The following is a 21,635-nucleotide window of genomic DNA, read 5'->3' as shown; positions in this document are numbered from 1 at the left end:
AACATAACAATTGATGGAGTTCACATTAACATAATAACTCACTCTGGGTCACCATATACTATTGTAAAACAATCAGTATGGAAGGAAAAGTTTGCAAACATTTTAGGAGAAGAGTTGAATACTATGGATGTTCATCCTGTTACATTCACTGGTGAAAAAATGCCAATGGTGGGTTGTAAAATAGTCACATTCGAATTTCAAGAAGGGAAATTTCAGGGGGAAATTATACGTAGCTGAAAGGGGACCTTCGGTGTTAGGATGGACTGACCAAGGAAACTTAGGCATAACTCTGGATCCCAACATTAAAGAACAAGTTTTGTCCTTGGATGAGCCAGCAATATCAGTACGAGAGGGAATGGTGGAAAAATGTCCTAAAGTATTTTCTGGCAAGGTAGGAAAATTATGTGGCTATGTACATAAGATCGTGCTAAAGAAAGGAGCTCTACCAATATGTCACAAAGTAAGGAATATACCTTTGGGGATAAAAAGAGAAGTAATGGAGGAATTAGATAAACTGGAACAGAAAAGTATTATAGAACAAGTGGAAAGTGCGGAATGGTTGACACCTCTGGTTGTAGCAAGGAAACCTAATGGACGGTTAAGGCTATGTATCGATTTGAGAGACTTAAACAAGAATATTGTAGTGGAGAAACATCCGCTTATAAAGATTGATGAACTTTTGGCACAAACCAAGGGTGTGACAGAAAAGTATTATAGAACAAGTGGAAAGTGCGGAATGGTTGACACCTCTGGTTGTAGCAAGGAAACCTAATGGACGGTTAAGGCTATGTATCGATTTGAGAGACTTAAACAAGAATATTGTAGTGGAGAAACATCCGCTTATAAAGATTGATGAACTTTTGGCACAAACCAAGGGTGTGAAGTTGTTTTCTACCACAGACTTAACTTCAGCTTCCCATCAGGTAGAATTACATCCTGAATGTAAAAGCCTAACCTCATGTATCACATCTTTTGGTTGTTATAGGTGTGTGCGCATGCCGTCTGGGTTGGTGTCAGCAGCGGCTGTGTTCCAACGGGTAATGCACAAACTGTTTAAGAGGATTAATGGAGTAACATACTTCCAAGATGACAGCTTAATAATGGGAAGAGATAAAGTGGAACATTACAACAAGTTAGAGGAAGTATTGAGAACAATGACAATGGATTGACAGTTAAATTGAAGAAATGCAAAATTGCAGTAAATTCAGTAACGTATCTGGGACATGAAGTGGAGAAGGATGGCATTTCTCCGAGGAACAAAATAATTGAACCGTGAAAAATGCCCCAGCTCCTACATTGAAGGAAGAACTTGGATTGTTTCTGGGTCTGGCGGAATTTTATTCCAAATTTGTTCAGAACTTCGCAATGAAAACGCATGGGTTGAGACAACTGCTGAAGATAAGAGAGGAGTTTATTTGGAATGAGGAGCTTCAGACGGAATTTGAGAACAATAAAATTGCTATATGTTCTGCTGTGCCGTTACAGGGTTTTGATACCAGTGCGTATAGTATTGTGACCACAGATGCAAGTGGAAAGGTTTTAGGTGAAGTGTTGACACAGTTAAATAATTTGGTTGAGGAATGTACTATAGCGCATGCTTCTCGTTCGTTAACCGTGTGAAGAAAAATTTTCAGTGATTGAAAAGGAAATGTTGGCAGCTGTATGCGGTATGGAGAAGTTCGGGCAGTATGAATGGGGTTCCAGGTTCAAATTACGCACTGGCCACAAACCTTTAGTAAAGGTATTGACAACAAGTAACATAAATAGGGCTGCGCCACGAATAGCTAGGTTGACATTGTGATTGTTAGATTTTGTATATGATGTAGAATATTTACCTAGTAACAAAAATAAGGTTGCTGGTAATTTGAGTAGTTTATAGCATGTTATTAACTTTGATATTTATTTTAGGAAAAAATATATAGTAGCAACAAGGTGGGGAGATTCGCGGTTGGAATGCGAGCTGGGGGGAGTGGTGGTTGGAGACAGGAAAGACGAGAACATGAGAAGTTGTACCGCTTGCTCCTAATAAAAAGTGAACTTGGAAGTTACTAGAAGAATATCTTTTCTCTACAACTGACAGACTATCTAATGCTAGCAAACATTATGAAACGCACCAATCTTTAACAAGCAGGTTGCTACCGACAATATTAACATATGCATCCTGTGATGGAGAATCCTCTCAGATTTTAAGTGTGCTCCCATTTTTTTTCAATAAAGGATTGGAACGCAACACTGAGAACACAGATACGTGTGTGTATTCAGGTGTATTCATCCTGGCATGGCTCCTGAACGTTAAATGTTCCTCTAATAGAGAGCGATTGGTTACAAATACGTCTGCAGTGTACAACACAGCTGAAGGTACCATACTGAATTTGAGAAACATTTCTTAAAAGTTAGTCCTCCTATTTCCAAGTGAAAAGCGGCTCGAAATAGCGCTTGCACTCCAGACACTGCCTTTTTAAACCTCGTTTGTCTCAATACATATTACAATTACTGTTACAGCCAAGATGTAAACAAACTCCACTGTGGTCTTTGGTTGCTGAAGGCATTCCTCTGCGGGACGGGAGCTTCCGCTGCAGCCGAGAGACCCGGCGCCCCTTCATGCGTTAATCGCGAAGGGAAGTTCAGGAAAGTCTTCTGCTAGGGGCAGCCAGGGCAAACATTGAAGGCATCCATGGCCCGCCGAGCCGCCCTCTCCGTGACAGCCGCTCCGCTGCTGAGCTCCCCAGCGCGGTGCCCCGCCCGGCTGACGGTGCTCAGTGGCCGCCCGAACTTCACTGCTGCTGCCCGGGCGCCAGCGACTCTGTATTCCTCCCCGCCTGACAGCCCCGCGCACTGGCACCCAACTCACCCGCTGCGCGCCGAGCCCTCCGTCCGCTGACGGGCTCTGAACCGTCCCGCTCAGGGCGCGCCCGGCCCGAGGCAGCTGGAGACCCCCGCGGTGCGAGCGGACCGGAGTTAGCGAGTAGACTTCCGCCGAAGAGAGCCACCCGGCCTGTACAATGCGTCAGAAGCGCGTCGCGTCCCGTGACCTCGCTCTGAATTCTTTCGGGCGTGCACCGTGGCTCCGCTGCTCTGTCGCCCGAGCGACGCTGACCATACATGCACCGCAAATCGCGTCCGTGTGAAGCTGGTGAAAGTGGGGAGTAACAAAGTACAAGGGAGAGTGGAGTCTGAGCCAAGATTCAGACTCAGGTGGTAGCGCCCGTGCACGAGGCCAGCCATGAAGATGTGTGTTATGTAAATCATACAACGAGTCAAGTATGCTAAAGTCTCTAAGAAGTTGAAAAAAACATTTATTTAGTTTGTCGAAGCTTCACATGAATAGGGCGGAGTATAGAAAAGCAATGAGAAGAACTTATTAAAAGTACAACTGGTAGTCTGAGCTTACATTATTTGGGGGGAAGTGCTTTCATACGCGTTAATGAAGAAGAAGAGTTCAGGTGAAATAAAATATTTGCTTAAGATCAAACAATTTACGAGGGAAGCTGCGATTTGTCCAGACTTTCTGGTTTCACTCTCTTATTAGCTAGTAAATAGGTGGTAACTATTTGTCTTTCCTCATGCAAATGCTCTGTTTTCAACTCAATGCGTTCTTTTGTAGTTTTTAAAATACCTTGCGCGCTCGACCCCAAGGTATTGGTGCTTATTTTGTTGAAGATTAAGTCCTGGTGCCCAAAGCTTTGCTCAGAATCCCACAACCGGCATTAATATTACTAAGGCTGTAAAGTCTGGAATCAACCTCATGCCTCTTTAGCTGACTTCTAGAAAGTGCCCATTTATCTCTTTCTTTTTTTCAGGTTTCTGCTTTCTCCCTTTGTGAATTTTTTTCTGTCTTTCATTTTCTCATTCTTTCTCTGTTGTTCTTGTTTTCTCTCTTCCTCTTTGGAAATGTTGGATGATGGAAAATAAGTGCCAGTCCCAAACAAGTATTTGCAATGCAATAGGTCTCGCATTTCCTTGAGTTACAGCTATTGGCATTCTAAATTAATAACTGGACTTTTCTTCCCACATAAATTGGTCAACCCTGCCTCATAATTTTGCCTTTTCCTGCCATATAATTCCAGTTCCACGGACATCACTAAAGCACTTCTTTCACCTTTTTCCTCTATCTGCAGCAAGAAAATGTAAATGTTGCCATTTTGCATTCTAATTCCAATATAATACCACTTTCACCACCCTACATGCTAAAGCTTAATCCAGTCAAAAATGAATTCCTCTTCATAAACAACAAATTAACTATCACACAAATGGATCTCACGCTCAAATAAACCCCTTTAGGAACTAAACCAACAAAAAGTAAGAAGAGTCAATTTCTTCTGTTTTATTTTTGAAAACACGCTCGTTAACAGATCATGTTACCAACTTCGCTAAAAGTATTCAATGGCAGAAGCACAACACAGGAACTGAGAATATCATTGATAGTGTTCAAGAGAGGACTAAAATAACTCCTATCATGACGCTAAATTACAACTTACAACCATTCCACTATTTGGACATGCCCAGTTCTCAAGTAGTCCGATATTATCTTACAACACTATACCATTACAGTATTTGTATGAGAATATTTATTTTGAACATGTGCCAATTCTTTGCTACTGTGGTGTGTAACCCCATTCCCTGTGAAAACCAGTATCGGTACCCTGCTATTACCTTTTATATTTATGTGTGTTCTTTCGACAGGTTCTCATCACAGCCTCACTCCATCGTGAAGCACTCGGACGTCGACTTGATGTGAGTTAAGCAAAACCTCAAATAAATAATCAGTTCCCCTCAGGTTAATGGTCTTCCCTTCGGAGGTGGATGGATAATGCCAGTGGATTACTGGGACACATAATTCTACTCCTTGCTTTTGGAGATGCGGTGTAGGCGCAACATCAGCATTCACTTTTCCAATGCGTACCATCACACAGGTCCTGAGGGACTCAGCTTAGATTGCTTTGATATGGCACTTTAACTTTAACTCTTCCCTGCGGAGCGAGATCTCAGAAAAAGTTTAGATTATAAATTGACCATACCAGTTCTTTTTAGGTTTCCCGTGTGCAAAGGAAGTGCCTACTTTTTTTAAAAAACCATAATAAAACTCAAAACGTTTCCTGCATGGCCTCCTTTCTCCAAGGCCTACCTTCTAGCTTTTATGGCACAGCAATCCTGAAGGGCATAAAGATGGCTACCATGCAACATCTGTATTTGCTCTCCATTCGACATGCGAACTGTATACAAAAAACAAGACGACCCCCAATACCACTTAGAACCACCAAAATTGTGACCCCTCTGTAAATTACTTACAGGGTGGTAGTGCCTGTGGATATTTGTCTAGCGCTTGCTCTGACTACAGTCGATGAGTTTGGACCCACAGGAGCAGCAGGAGGGGTAGGAGGGAGGAGGGCATAGGGGCATCAGAAAAATCAGTAGAAGGAGAGGGATGCTGGGAGCAACCGCCATCTTAGCTCTAAGCGCCACAAAGCGAAACAGGTCCGGTTCAGTATCAGTTTGACTTCATCATCACCGCCTATCTACCCAGCGGTGGAAGGGGGTCGTGGGAAAGTAAAGGTTTCATCCCTCAGCAAAATCAGTATTGGAGCGTTCCACCGTCCCCTCCCAGCTCTAGGGAGGTACAGACAAAGAGATGGGACTAATCTGACACACGCCCCTAAGGTATGCATGGGAAGGAACACTACTTCAATGCAATCATTTGTAATGCAATCGGTGTCACTTTTTTCAAAGAGTTCTCAACGTTGTAGATGCCATTTCTTTTTTTTTGTATGCAGCCACAGGCCACCATATGTAAATGTAAAGCGCGTCAGGCCGCGCTGCAGCAATTACAGGAGCTGGAATGCCTCATGCGCTCCAACAGGGAATGTTGCACAAGGATTAGATCTGCCAACTTTGGAACTGAGGACCCGGGTTCAAGCCACAGCCTCGGCTCAACATCACCTAATGTCCCCTGCCTATAAAAATATAATATGCCCTTGTCTAAGGTAGCTTGTAGTCACGTAAAGACCGGAAACTTAAAAAGAGTAATTAAATAAAAAACAAGCATGCAACCACTGTGGCCCACACACAGGCACACTTGGCTCCAACAGGAAATGTGACCAAGATAGCCTGGTATACACCCTTGTTTGAAGCAAAGGAAACCTGAAGCTTAGCAGAACACAAACATGAAAAGAAGAAAAAAAATGTCCCCTAAAGAAGATTTAAACAGGACAAAGCGTAATCATTCAAAAGTTGGTCCCTGCTCCCAAAGAAAAAAAGGCGAGACAAAGAGGCATGACTGACCACTAGCAAAGAAGGATTTTTAAATGACACAAAAACAAGCAGATAATTCACTTTAGCCCATAGTAAGTATACTAAAAGTGTACAAGAGGTCGTACGCTAACGCTCAACCTAAAAATGAGTGCCAGTAGTCTACACCAGCCTAACAAATGATTGCTGTGTTCCCTACCAGCTCAAATTAAGTACTAATTGGAGTGCCATACATGAGCACCAATTACATTATACAAGGTCATATCCATTGTTTATAGGCACTGGGAGATTAAGGGCCTCATTACGACTTCGGCAGACGGTTTGCACCATCTGCTGAAGTCCCGACAGGCAGGTGGCTGCCAGGGCTGCTGCCTCCCTACGGGCCCTATTATGAGTTCCACGCTTGGTCGTCGGCTCATATTTGAGCCAGTGGCAATGTTGCAGCGCATAGGGTGCAGCAGTGCCCGCCGTGCTTTTCACTAATGCAGACAGTCAAAAGTGGGACGAGCCTGGCCGTGGGGGCCCCTGCACTGCCCATGCAAGGTGCATGGGCAGTGCAGGGGCCCTGTGCACCCCATCTCCGCCAGCCTTTACATAGCAGGGCTACCGCCATGTAAAAGCTGGCGGAGAGGGGTTTGTTATCCCCAGGGCAGCACTACCCTGGAGGATTAGGACCACCAGTCCCTCATGTGGAGGAAAACTGGTGGTGATGGCTGTCTGACTGTGGCGCAACTGCCATGGTTGTAATGTGGCCGCGATCAGATCACTGGCAAAGCGGTCAGACCACCGCTCTGGTGGCGGTCGGACCACCACTGCGACTCTGGCGGTCTAAAGACTGCCAGGGTCGCAATGAGGCCCTAAGGTATTTGCCCAGAATCTCAAGATGTTGAACTGACACCCAGACTCAAACCTGGTTCCCAAGTTCCACATTGAGCAGCTATGGCCTTCACACATCATCCATGGTAAAGGAAGGGAGGCAAAAGCCACATGAAAGCTTAGCTTGTTACATGCTTGGCGGTTCCAACAGTTTCTTGAGCAGAGCCAGCTTCTGGCTTGAGCTTGGCTCAAACGTTCACCTCTAGAAGCTAGTGTGTGCCACTCCAAGGGGGGAGCCGTCTGAGGGTGACCTGACCAAAGGGTGTAGGGTGTAGGACAGTGGTTCTAAACCTTTTGGCTTTTGTAGAACCCCACTTAATTATTACTGGAACCTGGGGACTCCCACTAAATCTGTATTGGAATCCAGGTACCCTCCCCCCAGTGAGTCATTACGGGAAACCGGGATGGACTTACAACATTTTCTATGATTTGAACCCCAGAACAATGTATAAAAAATACCGAAATAAGTATTTATCCCAAAAAATTATGAAGTATTCAGTTTAATTTACAAACAATATACATTTTAACGGTAAGGGTGGTGTTTTTCTAAATTGAAATGAGGCCACCCATTGTCCATACTATATTTTGTTTGATATAATTGCTCTTCTCCCACAAATCAGTCTGAGGATACTAATTTAATTTTTTACCTCCGGTTTCAAAATTTTTCACATTTACAAAATGTTCAAACATTTTCAAATTTACGGTTTGATTTATTGTTTATATACATTTTATTAATCTGTTCATATTATTTAATTTTCTAAGCAGTCACAGACCCCTGAGTAGGCTTCGCAGACCCAAAGGGGGTTCCTGGACCACAGATTAAGAACCACTGATGTAGGGGACACTGTGTTTCTCGGGGTGGGGGGGGGCACACACAGCCTTTACAAGACTCTAGACAGGAATCTGGCTTAGTTGTAAGACGTAGAAATGATTTTTTTTATTTTTTCGTCATTTCACAGTGTCAAAGTTAGGTACAGTTATGCCACTGAATTGAGGGGTATTTATTGAAAGGTAATGTATTTTTAAACTTACAACACTCAAGAAAACACCCTTGCCCTTAGGACATTTCCACTTTCTACAATTGAGTAATTTGTAGCGCACAGATCCTGTATAGTGTTACTTCTGTGTACGCTCAAACTGGATGGTTAAGGAAATTATACATAGTGAAGTAAACCAATGGCCCACTGATCACGCAGTTTGGGCACACTGTGCAGTTCAGCCTGGTCACTTATATTTAGCTCCAAATGGCAGTGCTTTATGTTTAGTTTTTCAAATAATATTAGTATTTCCACAAATACAATTACCAAACTTCAAATCAAAGTGACACAATACACATGCATATTTATAAGTCGTCATAAGATTTAGGTGTGCGACTTTCTGTTTTGATTATCTGCACAGACAATGAAGATCAAACATAGCAGCAGAACATGCCTGTCCAAAATTATGCTGCTCTTCGTAAGCGTCTCCTTCAAGAGCTGTAGCGTAAATAACAAACTCAGTAGGGGCTCTGAGTTCGCTTTGTTTTTGCTAATTATCTAATTGCAATCATTGAGATGTGGAGCCTCTTCTAAAATCGTTCTTTTTCCCAAGTCAGCCGAGCCAGCAGTAATATTAACTGAAAAGAGCATCTCTTGCCTTCCCTTGAGCTTGCCCACTAGGCCTAACAAACAGAGTCATTTTAGCCTCGTCAGTGACCACAATTATATAATTGCCAGGGCAGAGATTTTGCAGCCCACAAAGCGTTTGCTTCTCTGATTACAGCACTTCAAGGAGACAGGTGATGTGCAGCATGGCTTCAGAAAAAGATGTTCTGTCTGTGACTGTTTATCTTCAGTTGCCATTATAGAAACTGGGGATAAATCTCCTCTTACTCCCATGCTTCATATGCCAGTGAGCTGAGCAGCAGTTTATTGGTGACGTCTGCCTACCTGATAGAGTCACCAATAGCTCTGGCACAGGGTTGTTTGCCTGCAGCACACCCTCCCATTTGGTCAGTTAACAGGTTCCCAACACTGCAGTAGATGACTCTGCCTGTCCTTCCCAGTGAAACATCTTCCAGAGCTAAGGAAGCAGAAGAGCCTTGTGATGATATGACCAGAACTTAGGCCAGAAGCCTACCGCTGGCAGGAGCCACTCAGCTTGTACTCTTCCGCATCTTCTACTGTATCCCTAATTCTGAATTGGTCTCTGTTTTTGCAACCCCTGCTAAAAGCCCTGTTTGTGCAGGGGTCGGAATTCTAAATTGGGTGGTTTTGTGGTAAACAACTGACCCATCGTTAAAATTAAGCAGATCAAACCTACTGGAATTTAGCAAGACAAAACCATATGCTGTTTACCACAACATGCAGATTCAGGTGCCTTAGGCACTACACACAGGTAGAGGTAAACTAATTTGATCCTTCTTGACTTCACAACCATTAGATACTGCTGTTAACTTTCTTGCCTCCCACTTCCCCACACTCAATGTTCCATTCCCCAGCAGTCTAATCCCAGCATGAGGGGGAGCTAGCACAGATTGACAATGAAGAGAGGAAGAGGAAATGGAGCTATAGGGAAGACGCCTATAGGTAAAGGGTGACCAGATCAATAATATCAACAGCAAATGTGGCTGAGTTGGAATATAATGGCATATGAGATGCCATGAGTGATGCCATAAATGATGTCATAGAACATGTCATGATTGACGTAATAGGTAGAGTCATAAGCAGTCATGGGGGGGCGTTATAGTTAGCTCTGTGTTTGGTTAGTTCAAAACGTTAATGTTGTCACTGACATATTCACCTAACTATAACGTTAGTTTAACCTTTGTTTTTTTCAGTGAATTTATAAGGTGTTTTAAAAAAACAAAAACAGATCTTTTTATCACATCTAACCATAACTTTACTTTAACCTTTGTTTTCTTCTGTGAATTTCTAGTTTTTTTTTAACGTAAAGTAATATTTTAATACCATATGTAAAGCCAGCCCCCCAGGAGGTCGGCCACAGGGCATTATGTTATTAAAAAGGAGAGGGAGGCCACGTGGCCCCCCTCCCTTAGTCTTCTTAGGCCCTGGGGACCCCATCCCCAGGTCTTTTTTTTAAAGGGGTGGGCGGGCCAAGTTGGCCACCTCCCGAAGCCTTATTAGGCCCTGGGGACCCCATCCACATGGGCCTTAGCTTTGGAACAAGGGGGCCATATGGCCCCCTTCGTGACCCTTATTAGGCCTTGAGGACCCCATCTTCCAGGGCCTTATGTTTTTTTTAAAGGGAGGGGGGCCGAGAGCCCCCCCCCCCAGCCTTATTAGGCCCACAGGCAGTTTAATTTTTTTTTTTTTTCAAGGAAGGGTCCATGCAACCCTTCTCCCCAAGTCTTTATAGGGCCCTGGGACTCCATCCCCAGGGCTGTGATTTTTTTTTTAAGGAAAGGTGGGACCGCATGGCTCCCCTGCCCAAGCCTCATTAGGCTCAATACCCAAGGGCCTTTTTTAAAGGGGAGGCCTCCCTAAGCGATTAAAGGCCCCAGGAAGCCTACCACCAGGGCCAAGACTTACTAAAAAGGGGAGGAGCCTTTTTTTGTCAAAGGGGAGTGGGCCACGCATCCCCCCTCCCAAAGTCTCATTTTTAGGCCCTGGGCAACTCCATCTCCCAGAGCCTTTTGTTTTTATCAAAGGGTAGGGGGGCTGCTGGCCCCCCTCCCTGAGCCTTATTAGGCCCTGGTGAACCCATACACCAGGGATTTTTTATGAAAGGGGAGGGGGGCGCCGCATGAACCCCCCCAACCCCATCCTGAGCCTTATTAGTGCCTGTGGAATCTATCCCTCAGGGACATTTTTTAATTAAAGGGGAGATGCCTTTAATGACTCGGGAGAGGGGGCACTCAGCTCTCCTCACCTTATTGAATACAGCCCTGGGGGTGGGCTCCCCAGGACTTATAATTTGTGAGTGTGGCCTGGCTGCTATTTCTTTTTTTTTTATCCTGCGGGAGTCCCGTGGGATTGCTGCATTTTTTTTGCAAATTTTTATTTTGTTTTTGGGACCCCCTCCCAGTGGCTCAGAAGAACTCCCTCTTCCTGCTTGTATTATTTTGCTTTTACTTCAGGATAGGGGACTAAGGGCCAGATGTGTCTATGGGAAAAAGTGTTTGTACATATGGCCCTAAGTCCCCAAGTCCTCTAATGGCTACCTGCAACATTTTTCTTATGTTGCTGGCAGCCAATCAGAGCGCTCACTCCTCCTGGACTGAGATGGTCCAAGGGAAATAAAGCTCCATGAGCCAATCAGAATGCTCTATTTTTAAATTGGTACTCCTGCAAACTTCTCTCAAGCTTATCTGTCCAGATATACAATTATTTTTTATCCTTAATTTTTCAAAAACTACTGATCGAATTTACACCACAGCACAAAAACCGCAATCTGCAAACCAAGATCTAGCTCTCTGCCAAATTTGGTGCTATTCCATTGAGCAGTTTTTGCTGTAGTGCTTCTTAAAGATGTCTATGGAAAATGCATGGGGATTTTGTGTTCTGGGAGCCCACCCCTTTTTCTCCACCCTGCATGATGCATCACCCCAAAACTTTCCATGTACAAACTAGTCAAAAAGTAGCACCTATTTTCAATGTTTCGGGGTTATTCATTAAATCAGGCCAAACTTATTAGCAGCACAAAAAAGCATTTCCTATGGAACCGCTGACCTAACTATAACTACCCAGGGGCAATCGCCACTGGGTGGTATGTGTCTATATATAATACACAATGTTATTTGAAGAGATGTTCCTTTTTCATTTCTATTTTTCTTGTTTTCTCTTTTTCCAGCAGTTAACATATATAAGTGGCACATTATATATGGAAATTTGCTCCCCTTTTGTTATGAATTTGTTAATATGTAGCCTGGAATGGTTAATAGCATCTACAGGTTTTGAAGCTAGGCACAAGGCTAGGGAATCGATTTAACCTTGATTTATTAACAAGTTCCTGTTTGTTTGTTTTTGTTTTTTTTGTTTAAAATTTATTGTACAGCTTATAAAATCCAATACAAAAAAAGAAACAAAAAAGCAATCGAGGATAAATACCCTCAGAGACTAAACTCATGCTAAAAACACATCATAAGTTAGACACACATGACATAAAAGATACAGAAAATGCATATATATAAAAGACATTCCTGCCTAAAAAGCTTAAGACATACTAGGATATAAAAAAAACACCCAACCAGGAGCACCGCATAGTACACAAAGACAAAATGCACAGGCACAGCCCTAAAGTGCATGGTGCGTTAAATAGTAATTATACTAAACATCAACGTATGCCATTAGAACTCCTCGACCTAACCAATAACAGACAATATGGCAAGAGCGTGAAAAGATTCTGATTATACCTGTTCATTGCTCACAGTGCCATTGAATTTACATTGTGCAATTTTAATAAATTTAGTCAATAACACATTTAACATTGAGTTGCCTGGGTCCAAGGACTGAATAATAGCCTGTCAACAGGAGCGGATTCCCAGTTCATTCCATTTGATCCAAAGCAAAAATCTACGCTCCTTTAATAAGGCTGGGCACAGGTAAACCATATGATCAATGGTTTCATCCGCATTACTACAGCCTCTAGATGTCACACCATCCCTGGGGGGAAGCTGCCATTGGGGAAGATGTTTTAAAAATCCCCAATCTCCCATCCTTAAGGTCATGAAGGCCTTTTTCAGCCAAAACCTATAAGGGCAAGAGAAAAAATTAGAAGACATGCCTGGCTTAAAGGATTCGATTATTGCCCAGGCATGCTTCCGTTGAACGAGGAGTGAGCAGTCTGAATGATAGGAGTACAATTGAAAAATCTGTTTAATTCCTAGTTTAAACAGAGAGTAGGGGTGGCTACTTGCCCAAAAATCACCTGCATCTAGTCGCCGTTTACATTCATCCAAGAAATGAGAATAAGTACACATCGATTTCGACTTACTAATTTCTTGCCACAAAACTGCCTCCAAGTGACCAGCCATGGCCTGGCGCAATTTATATCAAAGCTTAAAAAAAAACAAGCACCAATTGCCACCAAATCCGGGAGCCCAAATTCCAACCGTGCCTACGCGGGTGAAGCCAGGCACAGGCACTGGAAGACGCTCTTATTAACCAGCCTATTTAATAGGCAAGGGCCTTTGCCCAACAGAATTTCTTGGCCGTAAGCCAGCGAAGGGATAATCTTTACTCTCATAACTTCCATTAGGGGAAGAAGGGTCAGCCCCTTTAAAATTTTAGATAGTTTAGAAAAGGCCACCTGCAATGCCACAGCTTTAAGTTCAATTTCCTTCTTATGTTTAACAAAACTGCTCCTAGAATCGAAATGGACCCCTAAATATTTGTAGGACTGGTTAAAGACAAGTTTGCAGCTTTTATAATGCCAACTAAAATCCAAGTGTTTTGTCCTCCCAAAGGAGACCACTTTTGTTTTAAGCAAATTAACTTCCAATTGATTCGCGGAAGTATAAGATCCAAGTTGGTTAAGCAGCCATTGAAGGCCAATCTTAGTGCAACTAAATAGTGCAAGATCATCAGCATAAAGCAAATAGCTAAGCCTAAGGCCACCAAGCTTGGGAGGATGGGAGTTAACGGCATCAAGAGACGTTGACATGTCTGCAATAAACAGATTAAAAAGAAGGGGAGCAAGTACACAGCCTTGCTTCACACCACGGGTGGTGGGGATTTTCCTAGAGAGAGAGCACCCATCACCAAGCTTGATACGGACCCAGGTGTTTGTATGGAGATCTATGATAGCACCTAGGAGTACTGGGGGATATCCCAGTTTTGTAGTTTAACCCACAGGGCACTCCGCGGGATCCGATCGAATGTCGCCTTGAAAGCCACAAAACAGCAGTGCAACATCAGACCTGACACAATTGCCCTGTCGATCAGAACAGAAAGTGCTAATAGATTGGTCGAAGTGCCTGAGCCAGCAGAAAACCCTTTTTGGACAATCAGAATTAAAGCCTTCTATTCAGCCCAGGCACAGAGATCTTGCAGCAAAAGACTAGCATAGAACTTAGCCTCATTATGCGGCATGGCTATCATCCTAAAGTTGGCGGGATCTGACCTTGAACCACTTTTGAATAGGGGATGGAGGATGGCACCACACCAGGACTCAGGTATTGTTGAAGTCAAGAGGCAGTGCTCGATCAGATGTGCAAGGTGGTTAGACCAAAAGAGAGGATCCTGTTTAAATAGTGCCTGTGGAAGGCCACTGGGACCCCGGGCTCCAAATCGCTTAGCCCTTGAGATGATATGGGGGAGACTTAATTGAAAGAACTTTATCACTCCCTGCGAGGGAATTAAAGAACCTGTGAACAAGGGACATGTATTAGACAAAGCGAGAATAAATCTATGGGCCCCCTCATCTAGCAGTTTCGCGTCCTGCTCGCTAGCAGAAAAGCGGGTAGTTAAGTAAGATGTCCAAGCTCCTTCTGAAATGTCAACAATGCCAGTGCCCCTTTAATTACTATTTAAGTTGTTGATAAGGGACCAAAATTTCATGGGGTTTGAGTCTTTGCTTGCACTTAAAAGTTTGGCCCAAAACTGACTAAGATAGGTCTGGTGGTCATCATAAACAGCCTTCCTGTAGTCTTTCCTAAGTTGATTGTATTCAATGAATAAACACTCAGAGTCAGGACTTTTTCTAATTGCCCTTGCTAGGCTATTACGCGCTTTCTTTAGATTCCTAGTTTCCCTAGAGATGGCAAAGGACCGGGATGGAGCACAATTACGTGCAGGTTGGTGGAACTTTGACCATAAGAGACAAGAAAGTTTAACGCATAACTGAATTGGGGTCACACAGCCCGATCCCTCAGAGTAAAAAAAAATAATACATTCAGTCAGTACTATGCCACCAATAGAAGCATTCCATTTTATGCGCTATAGTGACTCGAAACAAACACCACCACCCACTGCCTGCATAACATCATGAGCAGGAAATCTGGATTTGATAGATACAGTTTGTGGACAATGATCGCTCTACTGCGGGACGAAATCAAAAACCTTTCAATAAGAGGAAATAATTCAATATTGCAAATGGTGTAGTCTAAATAGGAGTGTGAGCGACCGTCTGATCTTGGCCACCGGGGGGGGGGGGGAGGGGGCGTCGTCACATAAATGACCATTCAAAACTTTAAAGCCCAGGCAATGCAGACAACCCTGTGTCCTTAATTGATCGGGAATTAACTGGTGGTCTCCACAATCAGGAGCCTCAAGTGCCTCCATTGTGTCCTGAAAAAGATTTGTATTAAAATCACCAGTTATAATATAATTAGCACATGGGTATTCCTCAACTAGGATGCCCACAATCTGCATCAGTCGAGACAACCTGCCCCTTTTTTCCTTTGTCCCGGAAGCAATATAAACATTAATTACTAGAATTACTAGAAGGATCTGCCGTGCAGTCCCATTTCTTATAACAATCCCCTAAATCCAATTGTCATCCCAAACCAGTGGCAATATACTCCCATTTAGTTTAACAGTTACATAGATGGCCAATCCTCACTTAGCACGGCCATTATTGCTTGTTCTGTGGGCAGATTTCCATATTTCTAAATACCCTGGCAATGGACAGCTGTGCTCGGCCCAGGCTTCCTGAAGGGTGATTATATCGTAACTGTTCAAAAATGTTAAGAGATCAGCCGAGGCAAACTTATGCCCAACCCCATAGATGTTCCATGAACATAAGGACAGATATCCAGGTGCTGGAGCAGCACCACCCACCCGTGGGGGTCAATAAGAACGTCCATGTGAGAGGGTAGATGGCAACCAATCCCAATTAACGGACCACTGGGAGCCAGAACCAGTACGAAAAGTGCCATTAAAAGTGGAGGTATCACCTAAGGCACTTTTCAAGATTGAAAAGGGCTTCAATATTATGGGGGCCGTAGAACCTTGGGATTTTGATAGTAACACAGGATAATCAGACTCCTTGTAGGGAGTTATTTTGATGCCCCACAAAAAGAATGTATCTCTCTTAGAGAGAATAGAGTGAGCTATTGTGGCAGAAATTAACGAAACCAAGGTGGAGTCCCTTGGGTAGGGCCCCGTAGAGTCCAAAAATTCAATGAATGCAATGTCCTTGGAACCAATGTAGTTAAGATCCAGGATAGCATTGAATAGTCTCAAAATGTTCTCCCTATTCAATATATCATGAGGGCCCCTGGAGCGATATTCTGGGGTAAACACAAGTTTGAGAGTTGAACGATCTGATGGAATCGTGGTGGGACACAAGGGGAGTGAAGGCCCTAGCTGTTCCTCTACATTGCGAAAGTCTGCAGGACCCCCAAGGCCTGTATCTCGGCAGAGACAGGCCAAAGGCTAGGTGGCAAAATTACAGGAGGGCTACTTCTATTATCAAGCGGGAGTTTGAGGAAGTTGGAAGAACCAGGGTCCAAAGCATCACCATCAGCGATCCCATGAACGGCTTTGGATACAAACCGTGTGGTGGCAGGGCAAGCAGGTATTCCATTATCCCAACGTGAGGCTACCAAAACTGACACACTGTCTCGATTGCCTTTTTCAGCCGAAATCAAACGGTCCTTGAAGGGGAGATCAGTTCCCTGCACAGTAGTGCTGACCAAAGATCCCTTAACAGGCTCAATCTGGGGGGAAGAGCCAACAGGTAAGGTCGGCGAGTAATTGGATAGTGATGTCACCCTGGGGACACCCTGCAACTGCGAAAGCTGCTGCGCCTCAGGATGAACCAACAGTTGAGCATTTGTTGAAAATCCTTGCGGAGTCTGGCTCCGCCTACTGTTCCGTTGTTTACGGACTCTAGTAGCAACTGGCCGAGGAAGATTACACTCTTGGCTGGAAAAAAGTAGTCATCCAATGTTCTCAGTTGAATGGGCCCCCGGGCCAAATCAGTTAGGGAGCTTAGGCTCGACGGGGGCACCAGTGGCGCAGGAGATAAGGATAGCCTCTTAATTTCACATACAACTAAACTTAGAAAAGTGGGTGAAGATGAAAGGCTTTCAATAATTGGAGAACAACAACATGTTGACTGCACTAAATTGGAGCTTCACTGAGCTCTAGTAATCAACTGGTTAAGGTTTTCAATTTTTTGATCAGTACCGGCTACTTAGGAAGCCAATGTGCGCAGTAGATTAACTTGGACGTCCAATTTGTCAGAGTGATAGTTCAAGGCCATCACAGTGGATTGGAGGGTTTGCAGAAGCTGAGGCCAAGCCGAACCAGTTGCCTTAATCGTAGGGGAAGGCACAGGGTTGAGTTCCTTGTCAGCACCACTCAAGGGATCAGATTGAAGACAAGAAAGGTCAAGAAGTGATTGATCATTGAGCTCGCCTTCAATGAACTCGGTTTGCAGGCTAAGAACAGTCCCGCTAGAAGACCTTATTGGTAACATTGAATGGATGATGCCAGTTGAACTCCGGGTCCATTGGGCTGCTGGAGGGCTGGGTAGCGGAGGGATGCTGTGATCCTTCGGGGAATTGCGGCAGCCCACAGTCAACCCATCCTGCCCAGCCAACCGATGGGGGACTGCTGGAGAAGCCACTAAAGAAGGCACCCACTCCTCTGCGTTTAAAGAGTGGTCACTAGAGATAATAATTGGTGAGAGTTTGTGTTTTGACAGAAATGCAGACGGCTGGTCCTCATGAAGTGGTGAGTGGCTTACTTCACTCTGCGATACTAACTGGGGGGAGACAGAAAAAACTGGACAGCGTACTTGTGCCTCTGTTGTGAAATAACAACAAGCAATGAATGGGTAGAGGATCGTTAACTGCAGACTCCGTGGGAACACTCCGGCCTGACTCTGACTTAATCTCACCACAATATGCCAAAAGTTCCAACTTTGTTTTTTTACTTGAAATAAGTCAAAAGAGAAGACTCACTGAGCTTCGAGGGGCATGGATGCGGCGTGTGGACAGCAGAAGGTTGAGACTTCAAAGTTGCTGGGCTGGGCAGATCAACAGCCGGTGAAAGAAGTGCTGCTGTAATTGCAAATGGTGAAGGGGGGTACGACCACTTTTCGGAAACTGGTGGTGTTAGTGGCACTGCCCACATCGGCACCACAGTGGTATTTCTTGTGCTTTTGAAGATTTGGGTGCTCCTTCCTTACTTCGCCAGACCTCATTGTGCGACAGGAACCAAACCCTTCCTTCAATCTGGGGAAACTCAGAGAAAGAGAAGTGGCGCTCAATGTAGATGAGTAGATCCTTAAGTCTTTAAATCCTTAAAGGGGTGCTTTGAACACTTGTAGGGTAGTTGTAGTACAATTAAGATTGGCTGACTTGAAATCAGGAAGGAATAAGGGAGGGCCGTTTAGGTTAAAGGTCAAAAGGAGGCAGGAGGGCAGGAGGAGCAAGGCAACATGGTCCAGACAAGCCGCACTGGCCTAGCGCCAGCCACCTCCGTCAAGAACCAGTTACCTACAGCATATGCAACAATTCAGTGCGCTCCCCAACAATATCACAAGGGCCAACTTACAGGATGGCAAGAACTTGCCTGAAGCCACCACCTCCTGCAAAGCTCCTATGTGGGTGATCAAGGCGGGTCTAAAGAAGTCTAAGAAGTCAAAGGGACTCTATTGGCCCAAAGTCCACTCCACCGAGGGGCCGCCTGTCGTCCAGTAAGGGTGGCTGGCCCAGCGAGCCCCCTTGCGTGCCCCCCCCCCAAACCCAGGTGTCCCATATGTCTCTACACAAACAGGCGCAAGCAGGTCCAGGAGTCTAAGTGTCCAGGTGCCAGGGACCAGCAACACTTGCCCGAGGGGACCAACCAGGCATAGGGCAGTGGGACGAAGGATGGAGGGGGGGCAGTGGATGCAACAAGGAAGTCACCCCCAACGTTGCCGCGCTGTGCTTTCAAATGCAGGTACTGCCATGAAAATGGGGCCGAGGATGCTTACGTGGCGTAAAAGCCCCTCTCATGCAGTCCTTATGTAGTGGTCAAGCGGGTTCCTTACCGCTTTGCAGCATGTTCACTTTCCCCTTTCACTTCGCCACACCGGAGCCGGCTTCAACTACTGTGTCTCCGGCGTCTCCGGCAGCGCACCGTTCCGACGCTCCGGTGCGCAGCAAGCAAGCTCCGCCTCCCGCCACCTGGATGGGCAAAGGATGTGACGAGAGTGCGGCTCTCGCACTTCCGTCTTTCCCTCCGACTTTCTTAGAACACAAGCACACCTGCAATGCCTTCGGATAGCTTATTCATTATTTTTTTAAACACCACAGATGCAGAGTTGAGGCTATATGCCAAGCATCCTAATTGGATGGCGCAGTTGAGCTCGGTGAATTCAGTAAGATTTATACTGTCAACTTACTTGATATGCAGCAGTGAAGTCAGGGGTAGTGAAGACCTTGGCATCACCTAGTATGGCCACGATTTTGTGAATGAACGTTAATGGTTGACACTCCGCGTCCTCCTGGCTGTTCAGTTGACAAATTAGTGCATATTCTCATTTTGATGTTCCTTTCTTCGCATCACCACAGGCATAACTTCAGAGATGCTGGAACTGTTTCTGATTATGACCTCAATCTGCCATTTGGCCAACACATCTTTCACTTCCTCGGGTGCTGAAAACTGTATTTTGCCGACCCTTTGTTTCACTGGTTTCAGTCCTTCTTTTAGTTGGATGTAGTGTTGAAACCACTTTAGGGGACCTTGTTCTCGCCTAAAGAAATGTTTGTGTTGCAAGAGATCTTCCAGTGCATCCTCAGATACACTAAATACATGTGAGCCTTACATGGGTTGTCCTGCATTTATCCATTGACCTTAGTATTCCCTTGGAGGCTCAGGGACTTGGAGGAAGGGTGTTGCTACTGCAGTGACTGAATTTAGTCACCCGAGAGCAAGGACAAATTAGTTTAGGCAATAATCCAGTGGAATTAGGCACCCACAAAATTTGGTGATATTGGTCTCAGAAGCAGGGATGAACGGGTAGGAGTGAGCAGAAGGTTAAGTAATATAGAAAAGGACCAGAATTACAGTCCAAAATGTTAGCACAAGTCAGCTCAGGTCCCATATGGGAAGTACACAGTTCACTTGATTGAATGTGACTCACTCCTACTACGAGATCAGCGGATTCATAAAATTCAAAGCTGCTGAGGATGCACATAGCAGCATGCTCTTTGGAGGTAGGAAAGAGTGAACGGAGAGCTCTCTCATGATAGCTCTGACGGCTGGCTGACTTGCTAAGGATGCCCCATGGGATGGCCCTGGTTACCAAGGGTGACGTGAAGAAAGCGGCCCAAGGAAGGCAGCTCCGTACGGGAAGCGTGCATTGTAGTACATCTTTGGGAAGTCCAGGAATTTACCAGAAAAAAACAGAATAGGTGCTATTTATCTCACCTGATAAATTCAGAACCCCTTTGTGCTGGACTCAACAAATAACACCTACTCCTCCAACTAACCAGGAATCAGGGCCTATGTAGACTTGCCAGCTGACCTTTTTTACTAGCTTGGCCTATATTCTGAGCTGTTTACATGTAAAAATATCAGGGCAAGCAGTGAAATACAATATTTTGTCTCTTCTGAAACCCAAATCGAAAACAGCAAACACATAAAACAGAAAGTATTTGAGAACTGTTCAAGTAAATTGACAATGATGATTAGAGCAAACAGAGGGATAATTATTATATTTCAAAAGTATCTTAACAACTTTACACATATTCTTTTAAACCTACTTGCTTTTGGCTGTTCAAGAACAGCAAAACATAAACAAATGGCATGTATGTTTTATCTAGGAAAGGTGTCAACCCTTCTTCTGTGACCCGTGTTAACTCTCAGTGTAGAAGTGGGTGAGTCACAGAATGTTAGGGAAACTACTTTTTCAACCCTCCTCAGAGTGACAAAAAGAAAACACAAACACCAGGTAAAGATCCGGAACAGATTAAATGTTTGTTGAGGTACCAAGGTTTATTGGCATGCCAAGGCAGAAGGTAAACGCACATTCCAGTGTTACCTCTTACAAGCAAGCATCTTCTGCCCTGAGACATTTAAGTCAGGCAGTTATATATGTTTGAAAGTGCTGTCACAGGAAAACCCAAAAGGGGACACAGTCCAAACATGGGCAAGCACAAATAAAATAGAAATGCTGCATATACACAAACTTCAAGAGCACAGAGTAAAATTATAGATAATGCAGTGTGGGCAGAAACAAGTGAACAGACAACAGGTGGACTGTAGGCAAAAGGAGGCTGAGTTGCTGACTGGCTGAACTTCAAGTGTGAGATCGAGTTAAACTTAACAACATGACTTGGAGAGGTTTGTTTGCACAGTTGGCATAGGTATCAAAGAAGTCAGCAGGGAAGTCTTGGTGCAGTGCTAAAATAGTAATATAGACGAGGAGAACCATTCTGTGAATGAGAGGAGAGCAATTTAGCAAGCATCTTGGTCAGAGAAAAGAATAAATAGCTTAGTGGAATTCAGATAATGCCGGAGAGAATTGGAACTAAAGTATGATATCTATAGGTATAAACACAGAGATATGTATATTTTCTTCAACACAGAAGGGCAACGATCCCCTGGCACTTGAGCCAAATGCAAACCAAGCCT

At 44.4% G+C, this 21,635-nt stretch overlaps 1 protein-coding gene across 1 annotated transcript in view; it reads right to left on the bottom strand.

The window, feature by feature from the left end:
- PLEKHF2 (pleckstrin homology and FYVE domain containing 2) overlaps positions 1-2,987 on the bottom strand; it is a 50,010-nt gene extending 47,023 nt beyond the window's left edge. Inside the window, exon 1 of the mRNA XM_069220506.1 lies at positions 2,852-2,987. The gene's annotated coding sequence lies outside the window, so the exon portion shown is untranslated. The remainder of the gene's footprint in view (positions 1-2,851) is intronic.
- Between the last annotated feature and the right edge of the window lie 18,648 nt (positions 2,988-21,635).

The sequence above is a fragment of the Pleurodeles waltl genome, chromosome 2_2 (assembly GCF_031143425.1).
Source record: "Pleurodeles waltl isolate 20211129_DDA chromosome 2_2, aPleWal1.hap1.20221129, whole genome shotgun sequence".
Classification (NCBI taxonomy): Eukaryota; Metazoa; Chordata; class Amphibia; order Caudata; family Salamandridae; genus Pleurodeles; species Pleurodeles waltl.
Note: the sequence above shows the minus strand (reverse complement) of the source record. Positions and strands in the feature narration are given on the sequence as shown.